Here is a 10,950-nt window from a genome sequence, read left to right on the forward strand (position 1 = left end):
TGTGTGTGTATGTGTGTTTTTGCAGGTTTGGAAGCTACTTTGCAACCCTTTTGTGCACACATACGGTGTATGTGAGTGCACTAACTTCCATTGCTCTCTCTCTCACACACACACACACACAAAGAAACTTTAATTTTTGTTTAATTTTTCATTTTATTTTGTGATTTAAATTAAATAATATTGTTAATTAAGTTCATGTGTTCTGATTTGAATTACGGAGAAATGCAAACACTCGGAAAGATCAAGGATTAGGAATTTTATGAATTTCAAATGAGAATGGGGTCTCTCTTTTCTCTTGAGTCACATGGATGTGGTGTCAAGTAAGAGAATTATTGATGTGGTGAAAGGAGAGAAACTTCCATGCGAGTGAGTGAATTTGGTATACTTGTGCGGTTGCCTACTCCATATGTTGATAGTGTGGGTGCATTTTTACAAGAGAAGTTAGTTGTTAGTGGTAATAATCACTAGAATTGTTAGTGATACATTTACAATGGGTAGGATGAGTGGATTTGATGAAGGAAGAGGGGTGAATTAAAAGAGAATCATTGAGATGGTGAAGCTTTGAAGAAGCTTGAACTCACCCTTGTGTAGATTGTGAAAAAAATGACCGCTGGTCTTCTTCTTCTTCTTCGCTTCTTTACGCCGCCGCCACGGTTGACCACCACGATGAAAAGAGGATTTGTTGATGAAAAATCCTCAATTTGCAGAAGTTATCATGGTCAAGATGCTGAATTTTAGATATTTTTAGGAGAGGTAAATGAAATTGTAACATAGAAGCAATAGAGAGAGACATGGAGAGGGTGTATGTATGTAGAGGTTCATAAAAGAACTATAGGGATGAGAGAGAAGGGTAATGGTGAAGAGGGTGGGAGAAGCCATGGAAATTGCAGGTTTGAGTGAGGGAAGGAGAGGGAGGGATGTGTAAGAGTGAGTAGGTGTGTGGAAGGGTGAGAGAAGACTAAGGGCTACTTGTGAGAAACGTGGGCAGACTGGGGTCCACTCAAAAAATCATAGCTCACTGTTGATAGCTCCAAAAATCATGAAAAAATTTGATGTGATTATTCAGAGCGTGGGCTAATTTTCTCTTTTGACCACCGCTCCAAATTCAGAGTGGACATAGGTGCCAAAATTCTCACCAAAAAGCCTGTTTTTTATGCCTGCAAAAGTCTTTTAGTGGCCCCCTCTTTTTTTGAATTTGTACAATGCATCCAAGAGTGAGCCCCTCCTTTGTCATATTATAATACAAAGCATCCAAGTTGCCCTTGACGCATGCATGGAGGAGGATTATTGGTGAATAAAGAAATATATACATGGTGGGACTAATGTATGGACTATTCATGGACTTTAGCTCAATGAGCACATGGTGTTAGAATAATGAGTAAAAATAATAATAAAAATATGGAGGAGTTATGGATATGGAAAGATATTGGAATCATATGATATGGTCCCTCCTTGAATTATTTTGGGTGAAAGAGGAAAAGGTATGCAAGTAAATAATATAATAAACGTAACCAATGAGTAGAAATCAATTTTTTGTTTTCACGAAAGTGAGGGTTAAAATGTGGGAGTGATTTATATAAAGGAAAAATATGAGGTTAGAGTATGTACATATTGGCAAAAAATATAATTATGGTGTAAAAGGATGAAAGAAGGTGTACATAGGTTTAATAAAACACATACATAAGTAGAAATATTTAAATAAAATACCAAAATAATTATAAAAAATCCCTATATTTAGACCATATATACAATGAAATATTTACACACAAAGAGGCCATAATATACTTTTATTTTTTTATTTTTTTTATTTTTTTGGCTCAACTAGCCCAGTGACTAGCTAGCTGAGGGTTTTTAAGAGAATATGGGAAAAGCCCCCTAACTCACACACGCCTATGTACTGTGAAATGGTAGGGATAGCCATAGTGTTTGGGTGAATTTGGTAGGGTGGAGTAACTTACTATGGCAATTATGGAGAGCCAAAAAACGGCTATCAGTAGCTATAGCCACTGCTCCCATCCTGGAAATCGTCGACCCACTTAAGCCGTTTGTGGTAGAGACTGACGCTAGCGATAAAGCAATTGGTCTGGTACTTCTCTAGGAGAGAAGACCTATAGCATTTGAAAGTAAAAAGTTAGATAGAGCTCAATAAAATTATTTTGTTTATGAGAGAGAGCTCTATGCCATAATTCACGCTTTACGAAAGTGGCGACACTATTTATATGGTGCCGAGTTTGAAGTAGCTTTTGACCATGAGAGTATCAAATGGTTTACTACTCAAATAGACTTGAAGGGCCGTAAAGCTAGATGGTCAAAAATCCTTCAAGATTATGATTGTAAGCTACGATATTGCAAGGGTCGATATAATGTAGTAGAGGATGCACTAAGTTGGATGCCTCATATTAATTCACTTGCTTTTAGGGAACTAAAGAGTGGATTTTTGGAGTTGTTACGTGGCAAGTGTGCACAAGATCAATCATATGCTAAAGTGTGGAGTGCAGTTTTAAAAAGGGATCTCTCACACTCACATGTCTCTGAACAACCAGATCAACATGTCTCTTCACACGCAGATAAAAACTCCAACACATAGAGCTCCACCCCTACTTAGTAAGAGCTTAAGCGATGGAAGAAATTTTCCATTGATGATGGATACTTACTTCACAAAGGTAGAGTATGTGTGCCAAAGGACTCAGACACTAGGCGCCAAATCTTATTTGAGTGTCATGATAGTCCAAGTGCTGGTCATCCAGGTATTCGTAAGACGTATGCCTTAGCTCCACGGCAATTTTATTGGTTGGGCTTACATCATGATGTTCAAGAGTACGTACTAAATTGCTAACAATGCCAAGTGAATAAGGCAGAGCGCCTGAAGGTAGGTGGCCTTTTATATCCAATAGACATTCCACAAAGTAAGTGGAAGAGTATCTCTATGGATTTTGTAGTACGACTACCTACTACAAATCGTGGCCATGATGCCATTTTGGTAATTGTAGACCGTCTCAGAAAGATGGGTCGATTCATTCCCACTAAGAATACGATTATACCGGAACTAGCACGTCTATTTGTAGAGCATATATGTAAACTCTAGGGTCTACCAGCTAGTATCATCAGTGACATAGATCGAAAGTTTGATAATCACTTCTAGAGAGCTGTGTTCCAAAAGTTGGAAACTAAACTTAATTTAAGTGCAACTGATCATCTAGAAATGGATGGTCAAAGAAAAAGAGTTAATCAAGTGTAGAGGATATGCTACGAGCGTATGTTAGCAAGAAGCAAGCCAATTGGGAAGACTACTTACCTATATTGGAATTTTCTTATAATAGTTCAAAGCATGTGACTACAGGGTTTAGTCCATTTATTCCTTTGTATGGATTTCAACCTAGATCACCCGTTACGGTGGGGTTGGCTAAGGAGAAGATACAACAAGCAAAGGATTTTCTCTAAGACCATTTTGACATGCTTCGAGTTGTTCGACAGAATGTTAACCAAGCTTAAGATCGATATAAGAATTACGCAGATGAAAATCATCGTCTTGCTACTTTCGAAGAAGAAGACAAGGTTTTCATCAAAGTTCCGGAGCATTTAGAAAGTCTGAAGAAGAGAAAAGTTACTAAACTTTCACCATGCTATTGTGTACTGTTTACCATTCTCAAATGTATAGGTCAAGTGGCCTATAAGTTAGCTCTTCTAGAGCACTCACGAGTTCATCGTGTTTTTCATGTTAGCCATTTATGAAAACAGCTAGGACATAATGATAATGTCATTGACACAGGTGTGTTAGTTGACCTTATCAAACCGCCAAGCATTTCTCATGAGCCCGAAAAGATTTGGATTCTCATGAAGTTTACACGAGACATCATGTCAGACGACAGGTGTTGGTAAAATGGCTAGATAGACCTGAAGAAGGTTCTACATGGGAGAATGTCTCTGCAGTTAGGAAACATTTTCCTACATTCTTTTTCAAGGATGAAAATGATTCTTCAAGGGGGGGGTAATTTAAGGACATGGGTCCTACGGGCAAGGCCCCGAAACGTCCGGACAGTGTGTACGCTAGGGAGAGGCTACAAGATAGTACAATTGGGTGGAGACTAGCGCACTCATTACTGCCGCCCTTTCAGAGAAGTTTTTATGTTTATGGTTTCTCTTATGTGATTTTGTAATGTTGAATTTGTACTTGATTATCAGTTTTCTAATTCTCTCTTTAGCAAAAAACGTAGTGGTGGAGTGCCGTAGATTTTGCACTCCTCTTTTGAGCAGAGAGAGTTTGCTTATGCTGCTTCAATACATGTAGCAGCAAAAACCAATCCTCTTTGCACATAAGTGGAGTGCAATTCCTTTTGCATTTCTCCTTTGGGTAGAGAGTGCTAGTTTATGCCACTTCAGTACATGCAGCAGCATTCAGTACTTCTCTCTGTCCAAAAATTGAAAAGGTGAAGTGCGGTTGCTTTTGCATTCCTCCTTTGGGCAGAGAGGGTTGGTTTGTGCTGCTGCAGTACATGCAGCAGCAACAGCCAGCCCCTCTGCCCAAAACAAATTGCAAGTTTTGGTGTTGCTATTGCCATGGGTACTTACCTGTTAATACATGTTGGTAAACACGTCAAAATATGCGTCTGAACAAACGTCTAAATAAGTGTCGGTACACAATTTTTAATTTTAGCGTAGATTTCGATGTGTATACCAATGTCTTTTAAGACGCGTATACAAACACTGCAAATACCAACGCCTATACCGGCATAACGGTTTTGATGCATATATTGACGAATATACCTAGGCAGCTCACTTTAAAAACAAGTTCATTTTTGTTGGTATGCATGCTGATACTCGTGCGACGTGTTGTATGAACATTTGAGGGTATTAAATTTTATAGCATAAAACATTGTTAGGCATGAAAATTTATCATTGTCACAATTACCCGTTTACATATTAGAGCGGAAATGATTTCCATGAAAAAATTTGTTATAGTCTAATAAATAGATGGGAAATAATATATACGTGTGAAAAAATAAACACTATCAATGCTCATTGGGTGATATATTTTTAGGTACAAATATTATAGATGTCTTTTTGCATGGATTAGGTGCAAATATTTCACCCTTAGTACATTGGCTAATTTAACGGCATATGTGATTGTGCATATGTACATACACATGCATGGTGCATCGAATAAAGAATTGCCCATTTTCCAGAGCCAGGTGGTTACGTGGGGACCACATGTGTACAGGTAGGACGGCATGTACATAGTACATCGATTTTCATCGTCACCAGTATCAGTGTGTTTTTTCTACAATAGTGAGGAGTTGGTAGAGCGTAAAACTTCTCGAGGAAGCTATCCACGGGACGACACCATGAGGTAAATAGGTGCGTCAAGTGGAATCCAGTGGCGTCAGGAGGTCGAATGGGGTCAATACTTGCACGTGGTAAGCGAGGACACAACGCGGGTGATTTCTTTTTATGAGTTATGCAAATAAGATCATCATGAGAAATGTATTTGGGGGCCACTTCACATTATTGCGGTATGAATTATTGGGAAAAGCTGAGTGTCAGGTGTGCAGATGGATGTAGAAGGGTGACAAAAATGCACTATGTGGTCAATTTTTGGCATGCTTGGGGTCTTTTTGAGGTCAATCAAAAAGCCAAAGGTTCCCAAGGGATAAAGTGAAGTGTGGACACTTGAAAACCTGAGAAAAAAACCAACAAAGTGTGGAGAAAAGAAGAGGAATAACCACAACCCAGTTTTTAGTGTTTTTGGAGCTTGTTTTGGCCATAAACTACTTATCCGAGGTCGAAATTGAGCACTTCGATATTGTAGACTAGGGTTTTTGGCTGCTCCGAGTGCAATGGAACTATCCATTTTACCAAATTTCTCACCTTTTCCTACTATTTTTGTTGTGTAAGTTTCTCCTGTGAGCGAAGACTCTATTCAAATTTGTGATTATATTTGGCATATTTCATCCATATTATGTGAGCTATTTGCCCCATTAGTGTTGGTATCTAAGCATCAAATATCTTCCTCTTTTGAACTGAGTTTTTTTTTTTGTGTGTGTGCGTCTGTGTTGAGTGGGAAACTGGATAGTCTCGCTCCTCTCACTCCATCGGTGTATTCCCTGTCTCAGCCAGGTGGATTGTGCAAGCCAAGTGGTGCCCCATAGTGTGTGTATTTATCATCCCAAGAGTGTGTGTCGGGTGATTATAGAGGCATTGGATGTGTTTCCATCCCGCTCGCATTCTTTTGGCGCCCCCATTGAGGATCTTCTTTGAGTACCTTCAGCTTCGGGATTACAGGTTGCAGGTTACAGGTTATAGGTACATGTAGCTAGAGTAGAGTGATATACTGGCAAGTGAAAGTCACTTGCAATTGCCATGGGTATGCATTATTTGGTGCCTGTTTGAGTGCATTGTTGTTATCATGTACATGTGGTAGTGATATGTGTGAAGACACTAGGATCGCCGGGGCATTTTTTCCCTCTTTAGGAGGTTTTTTCCTCCGTGCTGTCATGACAAGGGTTGTGTACCCTAAGAACCAGGTTAGTCACGGACTACGGCCAAGGGTAGGGCTAGGCAGTGTGGACGGGGGATCCGTCTAGGGCAACGGGCTAGGAGCCCACCTATATAAAGGGACGTTAGGAGGAGGATCTCAAGGCCTAGTTCCCTAGTTCTTACACTGGTATCAGAGCATGGAGTCTCTCTTACACTCTCTCGCTAGGCGTGGTCTCTTTAGGTCCCCAAAAGCAAGGACTTTGGGTGAGAACCGTGGCTTTTTTGAAGCTTTTACAAAAATAGCAATTTTCCTTGCCAATTCGGGCAAACTTTCTTGTTTTGGACGTGAGGCTATGGTGCATGAAAGTCGAAGCTCTTGGGCTTGACATAGGTGCCCTGGGGAAGGGAGGGAGTTTCCAGAACCTTGCAGCCGTAGCCGGCCTAAGCAAGCCACACCATTATCATCTTCCTCCTCACAGTGAAGGTCACGCTGTTTGCGCCTTTTTCCTTCAACAAGGTGAGTTATTTTCACATAAGCATGGCCACTTGAAACTCAATTTGAGCCTTGGCCACTATTAGGGGCCCTTCCCGTAAGCAAATCGACGAACAGAGTGTCCAAGGAAGCCAGAGCAAGCCGGTGAAGTCTTTCCCTCGACCTTCACGGCTTAAGATTATACTTAGTTCCTGCAGAAATTTCAGAACCTTCGTGCTCTAGTGGAAGGCAAACGACCACAAATTCCAACCGATTTGCCGTTTGCATAAGATGCAAATCCCGTTATCAGCCACTTTGAATTGATTTGTGTTTTCAAATACATCCTCGGCTGCAAATCAATTGTTGATTTTGCAATGGCTTGGGATTTACAACCCGACTTCGAATTCGCCGTTCAGTTCAGTTGAAGACATAGTTACCCAGTTAATTATCGCAACCTGCTATGAGCTAGTGGTGAAGTTCCTCGATGATTTCACCTCTTCGCCAATTCTACCGGGATTGGAAATTCACCTTCTTTACGACCGCCGGCCAGGTTAGCACGGCTAACTACCTCTGTGTTTGATACGCTACGAGTTTTTATTGCACTCTAAGGTACTGTTTTATCTTTTGTTTGCACAACACGGATTCGCCATGAGTGCGGAAATTGATAATCAACACATGTTTTGACTTTGAATACCTGGAATTGGCTACACCTGTGGATGTCATGGGGCCAGATACTCTCACGGAGAGTACCATCGTGGCAACAGGGATGGACGGTGCAAACCCAGGTGATCTCTCTCTGTCTCCTCATTTATCAACCCCTCCTCCTCAAAGCGTTTTGGATATTCTAGAGGATGAAAGTCAATTGCCAGATTCGAGGGAGTTTGTCACTCGACAGGATTGGAAAACTTTTCATGCCCGATTTCTCAAGCTCGCTGTCAGGGTTCAAATTTTGGTTACACAAGTAGAAAATCTTACACAACTAATTTACAGAATGCTACCAAAATCAGCTCTCCACTTGCCAGCAACCCAAGGGGTTGCCAATTTACCAGTTATGACCAAAGAGGTCCAACATGTCCAAAATAATTCAGTTGTCAAAACAAATCGGGGCACGACCAACGTGGTCAGGAAGCGCCTATCACCATCCGACTTTCAACGTGCAAAAAGTCAAAAATTATGCTTTATTTTCTTAGGAACACATAAAAAAAAGCAGTGCCCACATGTCGGACAACTTAAGCATGATGCATGAGTTTCTGATTTGACATAAACTCCAGTTTTGGTGCATAGCACAGGAGTTATATGGATTTTGAACATGTTATGCTTAGTCATTTTCTCATACTTCAATATGGATTTTTGGCATATTGTACATTTTCTTTTGCATTGGGTACTGTTACGCCCCAATTTTTTTTTCTACCATAGTCATTTTTGGTACGACCAGTCACATTATCCCAGCTTATACGATCTGCCAAAAACATTCTGAGATGCATGCAAGATCACTGAAGTAGGGTGTATATGATACACGTGGCCTACAACTTTACGTTTGGCATTTACTTTGGACAGTATTATGAAAATCCAAATGCTTGGCCCATTTCACACGACACAAGGCTTTTAATTTGTACTCTGATTACCTCGGCGACAAGAGCGGTTGGCAACCAAGTTTGGGGCACCTACATTATTCAGGATATCATCTCATCGAATCCATACCAGTCTAACCGGTGCAAGGCACTTAGGGTGTTGACTTTCACGGTTGTCACGGTAGCCACGGGCTTCCGTTTTTTTATGCAAGGCATGCTACCCAGATGGTATAAAGTACGCTCTCACAAATCACTCTCTCAAGGACACTATTAGTCATGCATTGTTTCCCATAATTTTTGGTTGCTATCAACGCACACAAAACAACCTAAAACTTCTACTGGATTCACAACCCATACACGGTAGATGGTCAAGATGTGACTTATGTTTCCTCTTGCGATGCGAGCACCATACAGTCAGATGGTTGCATGTTTATAGGATAAGCTGGCAGTCAGGCATAAGATGTCTAAGAGCACACATTCTGGGCACACACACACTAGAAATGTCAGGAAAGTTCCTCAGCCCAGCATGCTCTTCTGTTCGTTCTTCACCTCTTTTTCTAAGGAACAACATGAAAATTTTCTACAAAGTTTGGTTTCAATTTTCACTACTAAGTTCTCCAAAGCCAAGATGCTCTAAAACTCTCAGCTAGAAATTTGGCAAGGTGCCATTCACATTAATCTTCATCGGTTTGATGCTTGAACACTAATTGCCATGATGGTTATGAACCACGCGCCATTGCTAAACCTAGGAAAAGATCCACTTGTTAGTATTCCTTGGATGATTGTTCTCAACATTGAACAGCTCTATACACATTGTCGTTAATTGACAATAGCATCTTGTCATTACAGATGTCATTACGGATGTTTAGGGTGACATTTTTGCACTACATGTTTTGATCAGTGCAACGCTCATGTGCGTTTTTTGATAATCTTAACCTCACACCAGCTGATCTATACCACGGAGTATAGACGCAGTAATCAAGGGTGACAACATGGTTGTAAGGGATTGGTAGTTCACTCGTGTGGGTATCCTGCTCTCTCTATGGCACTACGAAGTGTCTATGGACATACGGTTTACGGGTAAGACCCAGCCAGTGATTGCTACATCACCCCATAAGCATCAAGGATCACAGTTTGATCTACATTGAGGATCACAATTGATCTCCCCCAGTTGTACTTTCAAGGAAATAATTCCGCAATCTACCACACGGTAGCAGAAGAACACACTTTTTGAGTTGATTCCACTCAATCTGCACACGGTTAACTATGTTGGTTACCGTTATCTCCTAGTTGAGCAGTTTCTACAAAGAAGTCTTATCAAGGGATTTCACTACGTAGATTCTAATTCAAGGCCTTGGGTTGCAAAGGCAACAACCAGGGTTTCCAGGGCAATACTGTTTGTTTTTCAGATAGGGGACGTGCTCCTTTCCATTTGCATACAGGTAAGTGTACATTATGTTATTGCATTTTGCATACATGTAAGTGTACAGTACGTTATTGCATTTTCATACAGGTAAGTGTACTGATTTGGTCTCAATTCCCTATTTAGTATGCTTTGCTTGGTGCTTCAAGACGTATCAGGAGCAATTTCGTGGCCAGAAATTGTCCGATACTCAGAATGGCTTATTAAGGTACAAGTACCGCTAAACAATATTACAGATGGTTGTTTATTCATATAGCAAAGCTATAAGTTGTTAATGAAAAAGTTTCATTGTCTGTACCTAGAAGTGATCAATGTTTCACCTTCTACTATGATTCAGACGTTTCAGCAAGGCTTGCAAAAGATTGCAACTAAAAGTATTTAGTTCTTTTCAGAACTATTTACATTCCTTTTAATGTGTGCTAGGTGCATCACATTTTGGCCATAAGTATTGGCAAGGTCTAGTATGGATATACAGGTTCGGGTTAGTTTTTGCTAAATGCATGTATACTAGGTGTTATGGGCCCTAGTGTTTACCAAAGGCTGATTTTGAACGGCATGCATATTCCTAAGGTTGTTTCTTATGAAGCATTTCTGCACTCTATGTGCACTATCTCTATGAGATAACTTTTGGGTCTACTAATCACCAACAGAGGTCATGGCTCGGTTAGTACTGCCCGTTATCCAAGGGGATAGGCAGATTACAAAGAGTAATATTGCGCTAAAGGATCTGCTAAGAGCATACGTTAAAACAACGCATTTTTGAATAGATGATTGTCTCCCTATTCTAAAATTTGCTTAAGCTAAGTACGATATTTTCGACTTTGAACACCTCTTGTGGTGGGGAGTTGGAAATCTAGTTCTCAACTTCAGGGACAGTTGCGCCAAGGTTTCCTTGAATTATTCCAGTACCTTTAGAAGATCTGAACACAGGTTATGCCTTTTGGCAACTCTTCATTATGGTTTCTCCTTTACAGTACTCAAGTGAGTTATAAATGGAGTTACCAATTAGA

Source organism: Adiantum capillus-veneris, chromosome 10, assembly GCF_014529385.1.
Source record: "Adiantum capillus-veneris isolate H3 chromosome 10, ASM1452938v2, whole genome shotgun sequence".
Lineage (NCBI taxonomy): Eukaryota > Viridiplantae > Streptophyta > Polypodiopsida > Polypodiales > Pteridaceae > Adiantum > Adiantum capillus-veneris.